Source organism: Marmota marmota, unplaced genomic scaffold, assembly GCF_001458135.2.
Source record: "Marmota marmota marmota unplaced genomic scaffold, marMar, whole genome shotgun sequence".
NCBI classification, from domain to species: domain Eukaryota; kingdom Metazoa; phylum Chordata; class Mammalia; order Rodentia; family Sciuridae; genus Marmota; species Marmota marmota.
Window position 1 is genome coordinate 4,397,325 of NW_026000057.1, and position 17,076 is coordinate 4,414,400.

The 17,076-nt window shown below is 43.5% G+C and overlaps 1 long non-coding RNA gene across 1 annotated transcript; it reads left to right on the forward strand.

Annotated features, from left to right (window-relative positions):
- Positions 1–6: 6 nt before the first annotated feature.
- Positions 7–4,907, forward strand: LOC107141247. Its single transcript, XR_001503409.2, has 3 exons — positions 7–3,992; positions 4,145–4,313; positions 4,600–4,907. It is a non-coding gene; the product is annotated as an uncharacterized LOC107141247 (long non-coding RNA).
- The last annotated feature ends 12,169 nt before the right edge of the window (positions 4,908–17,076 follow it).

The following is a 17,076-nucleotide window of genomic DNA, read 5'->3' on the forward strand; positions in this document are numbered from 1 at the left end:
CCCCCCCCCCTCCTCAAACCCTGGCTGCCACACTTCTCCTGGGCTGTGACAAAACAGAATGTTTAGTGAGAAACAAAATTGTGTTTGATTTTTAGACTATCTGACTTCACATTCTGTTTTGGTCTTTGAGCTATTCCTTGGCTAATCTTCCAACAAGTTGAATTGATTCTTATTTCAAAACTGTTTATCCCAAAACAGAGCTGTTGACAAGTACAAATACAGATGGCAGACATGTGGTCTGATTTTCATGTTCTCCATCTCAGCATTCAGGGAGGGAATGTTACTGAGAGATGGTTTACATCTTGAGCCTCTTGTTTGAGTCAATATGTAGTGCATGCTAGGAGTTTTCTAATTATGTGGCAAATAGTAACAAATGCTTAAGGGATTCCTTAAGGCCTGGAAACACAGTAGCATCCACTTGGTGTGTGAGGCTTGTCACCCCGGAGGCTGTGGTAATCTACATCTTAAGCACAGAAGCAACCTCAAGAGGGGAATGGGCTCTGATAAGCACACTGACTCTCCGGTGACCTCAGTCCAGTGTCCCAACCTGAGGATCCAGACTTTTCCTAACTGTGGTCCGACAACGCCTTTTGTTGCACTGAACTTTGTCTTCAAAGCAAATGACCCTCGAGAGTATTGGCTCACACTTGTATTCCAAGGCAGATTACAGCCCACGCAATGACCTTGCAATTCACAGCCAAACTGCTTCAACCCTTGTTTTTCTTCCACAAAAAGAAATTGTTGATGAAAGAAAGACAACTGCAATTCTTCTCTCTTCCAACCTTGTTTCAGGAGGCTTGGTGCTCGGCAGCATGACGCTGACTGCCCTTAGTGAGGTTGCCCTGATGGTTGTTGAACTAGACTCCTGAGAGGTGCGGTGTTAGCCATGACCTACCTCTCTGGAGTCTGAATAGCCAGCAGCTACTTTAGTTCCAGTAGCTGCTGCCTGTTGGTACATGGCAGTGCAACCGTGAGTGTCGCTGATGTTGACAGATCAGTTGACTCACCACTGGAGCCAGTTATCCAAAGGGGCAGGACTGTAGGAGTGGGCAGCGATCCACTCCACATGGGAGAGAACAGTGGAGATAGCCCTGACCATTCCTTGCTCTGTTCCTTCCTTTAGAAGGTAGGGGAGGTGGCCAGCAAGTAGGGATTTGAGGAAGCGGTGGCAGAAATCAGTTTAGCATTTAATGAACAACAGCTGCAGGCAGACACTGCTGTGCCTCATGGGGATAGGAAAGTAAGTATGACATTGTTCACATCCTCCACGTACAATGAAGCAATAGAGTTTCCATTCTAGGTTTACATATTTATGTGGGAAAATGGTCCTACACTTAATTGGACCAAAACAGACTTCTTTTTAAAATCTGAATACTTCCAATTTGATCACCTTAACTGTATGTTTCTATCTTAAAATTCTAGATAAACTCAGGACTGGATAATTTTGAAATCTAATTATTTCCATCTATTTTATCTCTTGTTTCTCTGCAGGCCCATGTGGTTCAGCTCTTATTTTAACTCTCTTTCCCCCCACCTAGCACAAGCCAGATTTTCTATGGTTAAACTGAACAGTCACAATGGATGTTATTTTATTTGAAGATCAGTTTTGATACATCTGCAGTATTGAACCTTCTCCTTTTATTCTTAATAATTTCAGAGTAGATAGAAAGATGGACATATTCTAGAACTTCATAAAATCACAAAACCCTGAAACAGTGGGGATAGACCAGTTTTCAAGGCCTACTTTCCAAAACTGTTAAAATCCCTATGAACTCCATGTATTCTGGGCTTTATAATGGAACGGATGTTGATCATTGTGGCAAAATATTATACCTATAATTGGATTAAAGGCAAGACCAATTTGTGAAAAATTAACATAATTTTAGAGAAAGTTTTATTACCCTCAAGTGCATACAGTATTTCAAACCACTATTCAGGACTTACATCAAATAGAAGCCCTATTGAAAAAACTGCAAATTTGTAATATGTATAGTTGATTAGGTGTTACTGCGACACAGGACAACCTGCCCCACACACCAACTGGTGTTAAAATATTCAAATCTCAGTGGTTTGAAACAACATAATTCTCATTCATGCTCCATATACACAGAAACCTGATATTTTCACCTTCTCAGTGCAAGGTTTTGGTATTGCTGCCACAGTGGGAGCACATAAAGAATCACTCCGGGACCCTTAAGTGCTTTGGCTTAGAAGCGACACCTGTCACTTCCACTTGAATATCCAAAGCAAGTTGCAGGACCAGTGTTAACTTTTGAGCTTTTAGGAAAGTACAATCCTATGGATTCAGGAGAAAAAAAAAAAAAAGTGTTGGTACACATTGGTAATACCTATCTCAGTGTCTGCCTCTCCAGAGAAACAGGACTGATGGGATGGATATGGGAAGGGATGTATGTTAAGAGACTGTTTCATGCAACTGTGGAGGCTTGACAAGTCCAGCATGGGCAAGGTAGGGTTGCAGTTTGGATCTCTGGCTGTCTGCTAAGAATTTCCTCTTCCTCCCAGAAATGCAGTGTTTTCCTATTAAGGTCTTCAACTGATTGGATATGTCCTACCTGCAAGATGGAAAGTGATCTGCTTCACTCACACTCAGAATCTACTCATTGAACTGTATTGTCATCTAGAAAGTACCCTCACAGCAGCATCTGGAGTGATGTTTGACCAAATATCCAGGTGCAGTGGCCTAGTCAAGTTGATATAAAATTAACCATCCTGATGTGGTACCGTGTCCTTTGCCTTCTAGATGTTCTTAATCATCCTTTATGAAACATACAGAGGCATAAAAATCTCAAAGCAATTTTTATTGCTTAGAAAAAAGAATCCTTCTTTGTTAAGACTGGGGTCAAGAGACTTGTGTTCCTGGTGTCTTAATCACTTCATTAGACCAAAGAAAAATAGTGACTGATTTTTTCATAATTTGAAAAACTAGGACTGAATAGATTTGTTTGGGTCTGATTTTGTTGTTCCAGGTTAACTTACAAATTCCCAATTATTGTGTTTCTAGATTTAAAAGAAAATGCAAAATTTAAGAACAACCTTTCCATAGATCAGGTAAACATTGTCCCAAGCCAATCAAATATGCCAGCTACCTCTAACTGTGGAGAGATGATCACACAACTTTTGGTGTACATCAGCACCATGTTCTGTGTAAGATGGGTCTCAGGGCTGGCGTGTAGCTCAGTGGTAGAGTGCTATGCCTAGCTTGCATGAGGCCCTGGGTTCAATCCCCAGTACCGATGTGTTTCAATGGCAGGTTGTACATCACACCAAAACTTGGCTTTTTGATACATTAGGTGTACGTGGCTTATGTTTCAGTAAATGCATGACCTTCTATGAGTATCTTCATCCTGAGAAAGTGCATGTGCCACCTGTCTTGTTCAAAGATGTGCCCTTAGTAGGACCTGATGTTCTCTTTGCTTTTCTTCCTTTTTCTAATGGCACCTCTTTGGCCAAGCCTGCCTCATAGCCCCTTCCTGAGCCTTGGCACTAGCACAGGTGCAGAAGTTTCCCAGGGATTTCCCCACACAGGTGCAGTAGAGGAGCCACTCGGAGGTCAACCCTACCAACTGACTCATTAGCCATCTGAGCGAGTCCTCATGCTCCCCCATCATGGTTACTGAGCAAGGTAGTCCTCTTCTAGATGAGGAAACCTGAGGCAAAGGGGTTAAGTGACTTGCCCTGGGTCACTTGGGAAGTTCCTGCAACTAGAATAATCACTTTCTGCTATTCGGTCAAGTGCTTAAGTGCTGGCCTCCCTGATTCCTTCTTCTAGCATGCATTTAATCAATAAATCAATTTCCTCTCCTCCTGTTCATCCTCCTAGTAGTGCAAGGAAGAAGGTCGCATGATGTGTGCATAGACTGCTGTCCTCCACGTTCCAAGATGATGTTGGTGACAGTGATTTGTTATCACTCTGCTCCAGTGTGACAGGAAAGATCAATAAGCAGCCAATAGCCCTTTCCATGATGGCCAAGGTACAAAACTGCCCCTGGACTCAGGTCTGCAGGCACTGTGTGCAAAGACTCGCATTTTTTTGAGATGATTATCTCTAAGAATTTGTTTGCCCCCCCCCCGCCCCCGAGTCCCCTGAATCCTAACTACTACTCAGCAGGCCATTTCCCCGCAGTACCAGGCCAGTCCTCATGTCAGAAGCTATGCATCTTCAGGCCCAGGAAGTGCATGAGAGAAATGAAGGCAGGCTGTGTGTGAATCGGAGTCCCCTTATCCCCGGCCCAACTCCGTCCGGCTCAATCCGTGTTGCAGTCTCATTTGTCAGATGTTTAATAACAACTGAAGTAAGTAGGTGCCTCTTCCCCAGTGAGATATTATGTGAATTATGGCTTGAAACTTAAATGTCCCCCAGAAGCCCTGTGTTCAAGGCTAGGTCACCAGCCCATGGCACTATCAGGGGGAGGTGGTGGACCCTGTAGGAGCTGGGCCCCAGTGGAGGGGGGGGCGTGTCCGTGAAGGGGATATTGGGACATGGGTGCCTCCCTCTGTTTCTCTTTGCTTCCTGGCCACCATGGGTGAGCAGCCTTGCTTCACTACTCACTCCCGCCATGATGTTCTGCCTTGACACAGGCCCCAAAGCAACAGAGCCAACTGGCCATGGATTGAAACCTCTGACACTGAGTCAAGATAAATCTTTCCTCCATGTAAGTGGATTTCCTCAGCCATCTTGTCACCCAGGTCACTTGCTGCCTCTCTGTACACCTTTATACACATGTGTTCTTAGAACTTTCCCTGGTTCCCACTCTTGGGCCATCATTGTGCAAATGCTGTGCGCCCCCAACTCTGAGCACACACAGGGCTTATCTCAAATCACTGCTTAATCCAACCAGGTTATGTTGTGCCTTTTTATAATAAATATATTCTATTTTATTAGTTTACTTGCAATTGTTCTTTTGCTACCATTTTTCAGTTTATTACAAAACTTGGGGGGAAAATACTTCTTATAAAAACTCTTCATTGAAACAGATCACTTTGAAAATTATAAGGAAAACGACCAGAATTTCAAGAGATCTAGAAGGCCTTCATCAAAATACCATATCATTTCAGAAAAAAAAAAAGGAGGAATCACCTATTTTAAGAAAAATTTTAAACAGAGGTCTAGAGAGTATAGAGACCATTCCCCATGCTAAGAACTGTTTTTCCTGTGCAGAAAAATGAAATTATTGTTTCAACTAAAAGGGAAACCAGGTCAAATAATCAAGCCATCGGACAGAGAATTTAAGAGCCATCCTTTTTGTTAAAAATCAGTGGAGACTTTTGATAGAATTACTTTTGTTACTGTCATTCATTTCCCTTTAATGAAGTGAAACTTACCCAGAACTAACATTCTCTCCCTGTGTCTTCTGTTTCATGGAGAGACCAGTTCCCACTCCTCCCCCACCCCTCCCCAGCGATCCAGGCACAATTCCCATCCAGCTGCCCTTCTGGATATCAATTAGCAAGGTTTCTCCAATGTCACATGTCTCTCCAAGCTGTTCTCATTCCATTGTCCATGACCTCAGGATCACCTCTTGGGTGACCTAGGTGCTTTAGAAATTTGACAAAACTTCAAGAAAGAGTCAACTGTCAGGCCTGTGTATGTGAGAGACACATGGCTACAGTTCAAGTTTAACCCTGAGACTAGATTAATCTTGGTGCCCTTGTAACTGGAAGCTCCTTGAGGCTGGGGCTGTTTTATTTGGCTTTTATTTCCAATGCCTGAAGTTCTCTGGCACTTGCTGCTCTCCTGTGGACAAGTAATTCCCTAGAAATGAAGGCCTCAGGTCCTTAAAAATCTGTCTAGTCTTTGGCAAGCATTTTTGCTGCTGGATAGAACTGTTCTGTGCAGCATCAGGATGGTTATCTCGATTGGAAAGCTTGGAAACTCAGCAGGGAGGCATGTTACGGTGCAGAGGGAGCGTGGTTTCCTATCACATACGGGAATTTTGTTCTGCTGCAAGCTGCACATCTGATGCGTTTTGGGTTGCCTAGCAGACAGGGTTTTGTCGCTTAGAAATCAGAAGAAACACAAAGAATGGCCAATACTGGACTCCTAAAGAGCAACTTGCTCCCTGACGGGGAAGTGGCTGGAATTAGACAAAGTGGCTTTCTCCTCTTGGTGTGTTGACCAGAGAACAACACAAATGTTGAGTGTAGTCAAACACATCCTGGCCATTATGAAAGCAGGTATCAAAAGATCCAGGAAAGACATCATTTTTTTCCACTTTTTAAAAACTTGTTCTTTTAAGATATACATGACAGTAGAGTGTATTTTGACATATTATACATAAGTGGAGTATAACTTATCCTAATCAGGATCCCATACTTGTGGTTGTACATGATGTTCGTATTAACATATGAACACAGGAAAGTGATGTTTCATTCGATCACTGTCTTTCCTATTCCCATCCCCCTCCCTTCCCTTCATCCTCCTTTGTCTAATCCAATGAACTTCTATCACCCCCCACACACACACACACTTATTGTCTGTTATCATCCACACATCAGAGAGAACATTTGGTTTGCGGGGATTGTCTTATTCAGTAAAAGCATCTTGTGGAAGGAAATTCCAAAACTTCAAGGGCCTTTGTGGAATTTCATCCAGTGCATAACCTGCAAAGAGAAAACAGAGGCCTTTAGAGGGTTCCAACTAATGCCACAAGAGCTTATAGGAATTCTACTTGTTTAAACTTCACAAAACCCCTGCAATATAGATGGAATAAGACTTGTTCCATTTGTAAATAGGTCTTTTTCCATTTTCAGATGAGGAAATAGAAGCACAGAGAGGTGAAGAAACTTGTTCAACATCACCCAGCTAGTAAGTGGAAGACTGAGGTTTAAATCCAGCAGTCTGGCCAGGGACTTTAAACACCTACCACCTGAATGTGCCAAGAGGCCCAAACCCCACCAGGCATGGTGACACACGCCTGCAATTCCAGCAACTCAGGAGGCTGAAGCAGGAGGATCCCAAGTTCAAGGCCAGCCTCAGGAATTTAGCAAGTTTCTCAGCTACTTAGTAAGACCATTCTCAAAAAAAGAAAAAAGCTGAGGATGGAGCTCAGTGGTAGTGTGCTCAATAGAGAAGAGGAGGAGGAGGAGAAGGAGGAGGAGGAGGAGGAGGAAGCTGCCCAAACCCAAAATGTGCTGAGACTTCTCAAAATAAATTGAACAATAAAGAGACAGACCCAACTGTGAGTGAGAGTAGCATGGTGTTCACAGATGACCTGAGGATTGAACTGCTTAGTATCATATTTTTTTTCTTTATTGTTCAAAAAGAATGATCTCCAAGCTGAAAACATTTCTAGGAGAGAACAGAAGCCACCAAACCACAGAAGACCAGCTCCTCTAGTCTAACCCTGGTCTCTGGCGGCACTGAATTACATCTCGATGCACACAGCAACTTGCCAGTGATGCAGGAAGCACAGGAGCCTATGAGAGACTGAAGAAAATGAGACTGGTCAGATGTCCTGCTTAAAACCAGAAGGAAAAGGCAGGGAAACAGCAGACCATAGAGCTTAATGCTAAGACCTTGAACTACTCAAAAGAATTAGAGATTTAAAAAAACAATAGTAAGGTGTGATTTTTAGAAACCAGTTTGTGTTTGCTTAAAGAAGGCATGTCAAGACCATGGGGTATTTAATAGGTTTGGTTTCTAGAGGAGAGGAGCCTCACCATGGTAACCTCATCACCATCGGCTTCACCTCCTTCAACATCATCTGGGTTGGCCTGGGCCGGGGCCCGTCCATGGTGCTCAGTAGACACTGCCTCCTTTGACCCTTAGCACCAGCCATTCAAGGTCATGGTCATGGCCTCTCAAAAACCACATTGAAAAAAGTTTCTCAACTTGGTGCACAAAAATGAAATAGAGTTGTTAGTGTGATCGCAGGATTTGTAACTGCTGGGGGTGGGTAATGTCAAGTAATAAAGGGTTTTTCACATGACGTAGTATGTAGATGGGGACAGATGATCCTGGAAGCAGTAGAATCAAGAGTGGAAACATTCACTAAACCAGAACGAGAGCAAAGACAATAAACTGGAGACAAAAAAAAAAAGCGTTTCTATGGAGGGTTTGGGGTTCTTTGTATTTTTTATAAAGTTATATAACAGAATCTGGGAGACCCAGTACTCTTGCATTTCATTGTTGGGGAGAAATTTTTGGTTCTCTAACCCACCCAAGCAGTCCCAATAAGTAGTTCTCTACTTCCATGTTTGTGAGTTTGGGTGAAATGGCCTGGGAAATGAGATCAGCACTAAAGGTCAGCACTAAAGACAATTAAATAGAAAAGAATCGAATGCACAGTAATTATTTGCATTAGTGTGTTAAAATAACTCCCTTCCTTCCTTCCTTCCTTCCTTCCTTCCTTCCTTCCTTCCTTTCTTTCTTTCTTGGGATGAACCCAGGAGCACTCAACCACTGAGCCACATCCCCAGCCCTTTATTAAAAAAAAAATTTACTTTTTAATTGTAGGTGGACACATACCTTTTTTTATTTTTATTTTTTATTTTTACGTGGTGCCGAGGATCAAACCCAGTGCCTCAGGTGTGCTAGGCGAGCGCTCTACCACTGAGCCCCAGCCCCAGCCCCAGCCCCTCAGCCCTTTTTATTTTTTATTTTGAGACAGGGTCTTGCTAAGTTGCTTAGGGCCTTGCTAAGTTGCTGAGGCTGCCTTTGAACTTGGGATCCTTCTGCCTCAGCCTCCCGAGCTGCTGGAATTATAGATGTGTGCCACCACACCCATCTAGTGTGTTAAACTTTTGCCGTGGTGTGTGTGCCCATGATGATGATACAAAATATATTTTCTTATATAGGCTATGGTCAAAAATTTTGATAGCCACAGCAATGGTCAGTGCTGAGAGCCACGGCCGAGTCTGTATGGCCCCTGGCATTTTGCCAACAGTATTGATTGACAGGCGAGGCATTACTATCCGCCTCTGCCGCAACTTTTGAGTTCTCGCACTATTTTGGAGTTCTCGTGGGGATTTCCGGGGATTCCCCGAGAGTTCCCATTGGTTGGGGAAGTGCAGGAGGAGGGATTTCCGGGAGAGATATTTCCGGCTGGGGGTTCCTGGACAAGCCTCGTGGCCTTCGGGAGGATTCCCCGGGAGCTGTGTGAAGTGTTTTCCTACAGTTTAAAAATAAAGTTTGTTCCTGCTTCAGTGGCTGGTGATTTGTGCCCAGCCAGACTGCGGCAGGTCAGTTCTTCAATACATTTCTTTCATTGCTCCATTAGAGATACCATCTACATGGAAATCTGGAGATGGCTGCTTGTCTTTGCTCAAGTCCGAATTGCAGGAAGATATTTGTTTTGAAGATTGAACTTAAATGTGTCTTGCTGTACTTGAACACATTGCTTGTGCCTCTGCCTGGCTGCACACTGGCTGTGTGATTTTTCTGAAATCATTTTACATCTTTATCTGAATGTGCCTATCTATCAAAATGGAAATATTAATAATAACAAAACAACAAAACTTTCCAAACCTATTGTGAGGATAAGATCAATTCTTTAAAAGAGAAGGCACTTGAAAAGCTATGAGGATTTTACAACCAGTATTCCTTATGACCCTTACGTCAACCTGGGACCAGCCTAATCTTTTCTTGCCCATCTCTCCCCCATGATGAAACCCTCTGCCTGCTCAACTGTCCTGAAATCCATGGAGTGGAGTCCATGAACCACTGTGGTTTGTGGTCCATCAACCACTCATCAAAATGTGCTCTAATAGGATGTGTTTGCTTTGTTTTATTTAAAGTATAGTGTGCAGTACAAAAAATGACATGTAAGCTATGGAAATAACTAGGTTAGGTAGAGGAGCTTATTGACAATAATTTGCTTTTTCAAAACCTGTTTTTAATGGTGGCATGTACCCTATTTTCCATAGACATAATGTAGGGTCCCAAGAATCTAATCTCAAAGGTAGTCTAGTAATCTCAAAGAAGGATGGAACAGTTATATCCCTTGTTTTGTGCAAAATTGCACCAAAAAAACTTTGATTTTGTTTTTGTTTTGAGTATCATGGTTTTAGCGTAAAACCTACAGGTATTGTGTGTGTGTGTGTGTATGTGCGTGTGTGTGTGTGTGTATATGTATGTGTGTGTGTGTGTGTGTGTGTGTTTTCTTTTTTAATTGCCTGCTGATGAGCCAGATCTCCTCCATTCTGGGTTTATGCCATCCTTTTTTCCCTGTGACCTAAGAAAAGCATTTAACATTTGTCCTTGTTTAATTTCATCTTGTTGGATTCAGCTCACTGCTCTGGCCTGTCAAAATCGTTTTTCATCACTATCCGATCATGCGGTCATCTCCCTGCCCCACCCAGTGGCTGGTTACCCACAGGCCAGAGTTGAATGTCTGACAGCTCCTTCACCCAGCACAAACGCCACAGAAAGAGTCCCATCCCGGTGGCAGGATGAAGCTGACAATCAGCGTTCCTTTTGATGAGATCCTCTAAACAATTTAGACTCCATCCAGTTGTGCTTGAATTTTTTTAGTCCATTTTTGTTTCTAAGGTCCATAAAGATAAGGAGAAGTCAGAAACTGATTATGTTTCCTTTTTTTACTTAGCTGCTAGGAGGCTCAGAGCCTGGACCAATTGTATTAGCCTGATTTTCATTGCTGTGACCAAATTCTTGGCATTAGCAACTTAAAAGAGGAAAGATGATGATGATGATGATGATGATGATGATGATGATGATTTTGGCTCATGGTTTCAAAAGTTTCAGTCCATGATCAGTGGACTCTTATTATTTTTGAGTCTGTGGTGAGGCAGTACAACATGGCAGAAGACCACGCACAGCAAAGCAAAGTTGCTCACTTCCTGGTTTCCTGGAAGTAGTGAAAGGCAGGAAGAATCTGTGGATAAGATACTGCCAAATACTGCTGCTCCTTCACCTGGTGAGATAAGGAGAAGAGTCAAGATGAGGTGCAGTGAGAATGGCATTCGAGTGATATTATTGACTTGGCCTATGGTGGCCCTGTAGACTCCAACTGTTTTATGTGAAGGAAGAGTTAAACACTGACTGGGGAATTGGGAATTCTGGTATTTCTCCTTCCAGCTTCCTGGGACTGCTACAGTTGATCAGGAGCAAATGATTAAACTTCTCTGCAGTGCCACAAGCTGGTGACAAGGGGCCACCCTCATGCACTGGAGGTGTGTGTAGGAGACTCACAGAATTCAATGTCACCAGGCAGTTTTTTTCTCTAGAGAGCCAGCTCAGATCTGGCAACAAGAGCAGGTGCAACATTTTGGGACACTGGGGTGCTTCCCAACATGTTGACTTCAACACGTTGAGGTCTCTCAATTTGGGATGTCATGAAGTAAAAGAAAGGGCTGTGACAGCAGTCTTGCAGTTGATTTGGGGTAAGTATAGACCCATCTCTGAAGCTGAGGGTCTTTGTCAATCAGCTTTTCATTACTGTGACAAAACACCTGAGAAAAATAACTTTTATGGAGGAAAGTTTTATTTTGGCTCATGGTTTTAGTGCTTTCAGTACATAGTCAATTGGTACCATCACTTTGGGCCTGTGGTGGCACAATCCATTACAGTGGACACAAGTGGTGGAAGAGATCTGACCATTTCATGGTGGCCAGAATGCGAAAGAGAGAGAGGAAGGTCTAGATCCCAATATCCCCTTCAAGGGTCCACCTGCAATTACCTAACTCCCTTCCACTAGTCCCCCCCACCAAATGTTCCACTACCTCCCAGTTGTGCCACAGGCTGGTGACCAGACCTTTAACACACGGGTCTCTGGGAACACTTCAGATCCAAACTTCAGTGGGTCATGAAGCAAAAGAAGGAATCTGTCCTGTGGAAATGGTCTGTGAAAGTGAATCAGAGAATCACTTTTGGAATTTGGTCCTTGTAGGTGCCTTGAAAAATGTCTTAAAAGAAAGTGTTGATAAAGGACTTTTCACATTCGAGAATTTTGATATCCCCTTGCCAAGGAAGAACAGGAGCCAACCAACCAATTTTCTTCTTCCTACTAGAGAAGCGTTTTTGCCATACTGGGGATCAAACCTAGTGCCCCGCACACACACTAGGCCAGCGCTTGACCACTGAGCTACACCCCAGCCTAGCCCACTTCTTCAGAGGAGAATAAGACTAATTTGTTGTGACTCCTCCTGTGGTGGATGATTAAAATGCAGTGTGGAGTGTGAGAAAATAAAGGAGGATATTTAGATATTCAACCATGATGCTGCGTTTCTCAACTTAAAAAAAAAAAAGGAGACAAAGGAAATCTATCTAGATAATTCTGAAATGCTGTTTAATTTGAGAAAGTTTGCCACGGATGAAAGGAAAGGAAAACATTGGCAGCGTTCAATAGTCAGGGCTTCGGAAGTCCAGGTGTGTTTTGATGGCTTTTACCTGCACACCCCGGAGGAGTGGATTTCATGTCAGTTTGCCTGATCATGGAAGGTTTGCTAGGTCTGTGGGTCTGTGGTCTGCAGTGAAAGAAAGTTCCAGAGAGGTTTCTTACTTACCCAAAGTGGCCCTCTAGACCCTGGAGGGACTGGAGAAGCAGGAAACTGAACTCTTGCCCCTCCTCTTTAGTGAGCTTTCTAGAACTGTGGGACGGCAGGAGTTTTCTTGACACTTGTAACAGGGTAGTTTGGTGGCACAGGCTCTGGCACTGCTATGCAAGGGTCCCACACTCAGCTCTTGCACTCCTTGGCAGTGCGACTTCAGACAAGGCACTTGAATCTTTCTGCATCCCGGTTTCCTCTTTTGTACATTGGGGAGGGTATTAGACCATGTTTTACTGGGTTTTTGTGAGCAGTTCATGAGTGTTAGTTCTGTTCCTGTTCAAGCACGGGATGGAGCTCATCCTTCCAACCCTGCAATGGTTGGAAGAAGGATGTATTAAAATAAATGAGCCGGAGAGAGCTCTGAACAGAGAGATTGCACACATCTTAGTCTTCCTTGGTTTATGTCTATGCTAAATTTGTTTTAATAGATGACTTATGATGTGCAGGGGATTGTGCATTGGAGCTAAGCAATTTTAAGATGATTCTGACCCTCCAGGGCTTAAAGCTAGGTCCATAGAAAAGACAGCATAAATAAAGCTGATCAGTCGCAATGCAGGGCAGCGAAGGAGACCTGGAGCCCACTTGAGGAGGAACGGTGCACGTGGATGAAGATCCTAAGCAGACACATACATCATTCAGATGGAGGAGTCCTCAGAGTTATTTCAGTATTTTAAAACTAATTTTAAAATTAGTCTTTGAGATTAATTTTTGGGATCCAATCCCACAATGGGAATGCTTGGAATTTTTGAAAGGAAAAGAGAAATTCTTCATCAAGTCCAGGAGATTGTTTTTCCTGTGCCTGTAATGATAGGATGTGGGCTCACACCTCTCCTAATTGTTTGTCTCCGTGTTTTGTACCTGTTGACTCATTTGTCTCCATTGCCAGCCCTAAAGGGGAAGAAACTTTGTGTTTTTCATCTTTATGAGCTCAAGGTCAGCACTTGTGGCCATTGAATGAAGTTTGCCTGAAGGAATAAATGAGAGCCAAGGGCACTCCAGCAGATCTACAACCCAGCGCCAGGACTTCCCTCTTTCAGATAATGTATAGATTTTATTATTAGTCCAGGTCCTCTAGATGCCAATCATTTTTGACCCCGCCTTTGCCTCCATAAACTCTCTGAATCTTACAGATTCTTCCTTTTGCTGCCATTTACTCAGTCAACACTCAGGCCCCAACAGTCTCGGTCAGGTGTGCCTCACTTGGTGTCTGGGTGATTATGCCCTACATCCCACCTTCACACCGCTGTTCAGGATTTGAATGTCCTGTTACCCTCTCCATCTACCCAAACTCCTCCCAGCCTTTAAGATCCACCATATTTTCTCACTTCTAGTTGAAAATTCTGGTTTCTTAGCTTCTTATAGCCTGGCTTTTCTGTCTGGTGGTGTTAATCAGCTGTGTGGTGCTGTGCCCAAAATACTTGACAAGAGCAACTTAGAGGAGGGACAGTTGACATGGGCTCACAGTAGAGGAGGGACAGTTGACATGGGCTCACAGTTTCAGAGATGTAGTCCCTGGTTTGCTGAGTCCGTTCCTCCAGGCCCAAGGTGAGGCAGGGAGTCGTGGTGGGGGGAAACTGCTCAGGGCAGGAGGGCTGGGAAACAGAAAGAGGAGAGCAAGGGAAGGGACCTCAGGGCAGAAGCATCCTGGCCTCCAGTGACCCACCTCCTCCAGCCATGCCCCACCTGCCTGCAGTTACCACCCAGTCAGTCCTTTCAAACTAGGATCGACCACTGAGGTTCCAGCTCTCACAATCCAAACACTTCACCTCCAAACATTCTCGCATTAACACGGACAGGACCTTTGGGGGGCACTTCATATCCAAACCATAACATCTCTCTTCTGATAATAGCTTTTACTAACTGCTATGCATCATTTCTAGTGCATCTTGTCCTTGTGAGAAAACTAAGAATCTCCCAGTTTACAGATGGGAAAACTGGGGCTCTCCAACATGAATGTGTCCAAGGTCTGAATCCAGAGCTCTTTCTTCTACACCTTGTAATTCACCTCAAGTAAAATGTCACCTTCTAGAGAGATTCTGTTGATACTTTCTTCTATCAGGAGACTTTCTTCCATGTTGCTTTATGAATAGTAAACACTCAAATGTTAATTCATTTTTAAAACCCTGATTGCATTATTCTTTAGGGGAGAATGAAAGAGAAGATAAATGGTAGAATAAAAGCACTAAACCATTATTATTATTATTATTATTATTATTATTATTATTATTATTATACCATAGATTTAATCCAGGGGTGCTTAACCACTGAGTCAAGCCCTCAGCCCTCTTTTTATATTTTATTTAGAGACAGAGTCTCACTGAGTTGCTCAGAGCCTTGCTAAGTTGCTGAGGCTGGCTTTCAACATGCGACCCTCTTGCCTAACCCTCCTGAGCCACCAGGATTACAGGTGTGCACCACCACGCCTGGCTCTTTTGTTTTAATGGCAGAAAGTGTTGTATAGAGAATGAAGCCAAAGTCAACCAGCCTGCTAAACGTCCATTGATTTCCCATTTTTATGTAAATCAGAGTTTGAAGATTATTATGAATTTTTTCGCTTTTCTTGCACAGATGGTGCCAGCATTGCAGAAATTTGTCGGTGTATTTAATGATTTGTTTAATCTATCTGAACATTAAAACGTTGATAACGACACTAGTCTGGCCAGCATGTGTAAAAACACTGGTCAATTTCAGTGGAAATTCATGACTAAGGTATGAAAAGAGGAAAATGTCCTGGTAGGAACGGTCATGAGTCACCACAGGCGTGTTCTCCATCACCAGAGACCGTGAACGAGAGGAAACGTCCATGGGTCCAGAAACAGGGCTGGAATAGTGAGCACAGCAGGGTCTTCCTTCCTGAGATGCTTTGAGACTTTTCAAGGTTGGCTCTTCAGTTGAGGTGATGAGGGAAGGTGTTGATACAGGTGATGTTGATGTGCCAGACTTTCATCTCATGTCATCTCGAGACGTTTTAAGAGTAACTCCTTCCAATACCTTTATGGCTACATAAAACTTTAAAAATATGTACCATGCTCTAGCTGGAGGAAATCTAACTGATTATTTAATCCAAACCTTTTACTTTATACCTGAGGCTACCCAGAGAAGTAAAGTGATTTGCCGAAGGACACAAAGTGGCTGATTTATAGCCATAAAAACCACCATGAGACTTACCCTGTGTGTGACATTAATATAGTCATGGCCATGGGATATTAATATAATGGATTTAGTTCTGTTCATATATCAAGTTCAGCCAGATTGCTGGTGGGAAATGACCTCTAGCAGATTCACCAAAAAGCCCCCGAAGTTTCCCCTTTTGGGTGCCCTCGGCTGGGCTCCTCCACGGGAGGCCGGGAGTGGAATTGCTGTCTCTCTCTTGGGCTGGTTTGTTTCTTGCTTCTTTCACATTCACACTGTCTCTTTCCAGCTTGGGGGCGGGGTTGGTGTAGGATGCCTCCTCTGGGTGCACAGGCCCCATCATCATCTTCCCCAAAATGTGCACCGAGCCCTTCCTTTGGGTCAAACCTCATGCCACTGCCTAATCGTTATCGTCTCGTTGAAACTTTAGACACTGGGCTGTAGGTACGAGACCGGAGTTATCCTCATTTTTGTAGATGAGGCTTCAAAGCTGTTCAGTGGCAAAGTCATGGTGAGAAATCCTACCTGTCACAGCCTGAAAGCTGTGTGAACCTGGGCAAGTTATGGAAACACGGGGACTTGGTTTCCTCATCCATAAAATGGGTGGACTTCCTAGTGTTGTGTCAGTGAGTAGTTTAGTAACAGATTGACTGGAGTAGTGCTGGTCCTACACAAGCCCTGAATAAATGTGCCTTTATTTTTAGTTACTATCGTATCCCCCCAACCACACTGTCTCCCCTTCCAGACCTTGCACGTGCTACCACATGTCAGACCCAACCCCACATCATGACGGCTTAGCTCGCCCGGTCTCCTGGTACAGACCTGCACTGCCCATTTGGGTAACGGCCTCAAGTGTGGCCCCTGAGCACCTGAGATGTGGCTCACCCAAATTGAGATGTGCTATGAGTGCAAAATCTACACTGGCTATCAAAGACTTACTATGGAAACAAGAATGCAAAATGTCTCACTCACATTTTTTATGCTGATTGCATATGAAGTGATAATATTTTTAACATGTTGATTTAAATAAATATCCTAAAATAAACATCATTTGTTTTAGTCTTTTTTTTTTCTTTTTTCACTTTTTTTTCCCTCCCCATAGTGTTACTAGGAAATTTTAATATGTGACTTGCATTATATTTCTTTTGAGCAGTGCTCATGTAAAGTTCCCCTATGTTTTCTCCATCAGATTCCCAGAAGGAGTGTCTGGTTTAACTCTGCTCAAAAGTGCCCTCCCCTGGGACCAGGTATTGTCCCCATCCACTGCCAGCTCAGTGAAGGCTGTGATGTGACAGGCAGTGAGGGCCGTGTCTAGTAGAAGGCGTCCTCCTGGTTTCTAACCAGAAATGTCAACTGACATATTCAGCGTTTTAGGTGTGCTTTCTTGAATCTTTGCACTCCTTTCTAAATTAGTAG